At 48.2% G+C, this 382-nt stretch overlaps 1 protein-coding gene across 1 annotated transcript in view; it reads left to right on the top strand.

Annotated features, from left to right (window-relative positions):
• Positions 1 to 382, top strand: part of MAP4K3 (mitogen-activated protein kinase kinase kinase kinase 3) — a gene marked incomplete at both ends in the record, with an annotated part of 17,564 nt that overhangs the window by 15,468 nt on the left and 1,714 nt on the right. The window lies entirely within an intron of this gene.

Here is a 382-nt window from a genome sequence, read left to right as displayed (position 1 = left end):
ACTAACCTCCCCCCCCCCCCCCCCCCCCCCCCCCCCAAGGAATCATGGAATCAGAATCATCTGGTTGGAAAAGACCTTTAAGATCATCGAGTCCTACTGTTCACTGCCAGGGTCCCTAAACCACGTCCCTCACTGCACAGGACATGCTGAGAGCACACTGTTAGGATTTGTGTTGCTGATTTTGGGGCCCGTTTGTAAGACAGTCGTGTAGTCCTGTTAAGGAACCTTAAGTTGTAGTTTGTGAGAGAACCTGCAGTAGTGGATGTAGAAAGAAGAGGAAAAAATCCAACGGAGAGGCAAAGAAAAGAAAGCCAGTCCTTAAAGTTTACGACACTTTGTCCTGTAGAGAAGTAGAAGATTTCCCTGGAAATCCAGGGAAAGA

This window comes from Buceros rhinoceros, unplaced genomic scaffold (assembly GCF_000710305.1).
Source record: "Buceros rhinoceros silvestris isolate BGI_N320 unplaced genomic scaffold, ASM71030v1 scaffold17488, whole genome shotgun sequence".
In the NCBI taxonomy this organism is placed as follows: Eukaryota; Metazoa; Chordata; class Aves; order Bucerotiformes; family Bucerotidae; genus Buceros; species Buceros rhinoceros.
Note: the sequence above shows the minus strand (reverse complement) of the source record. Positions and strands in the feature narration are given on the sequence as shown.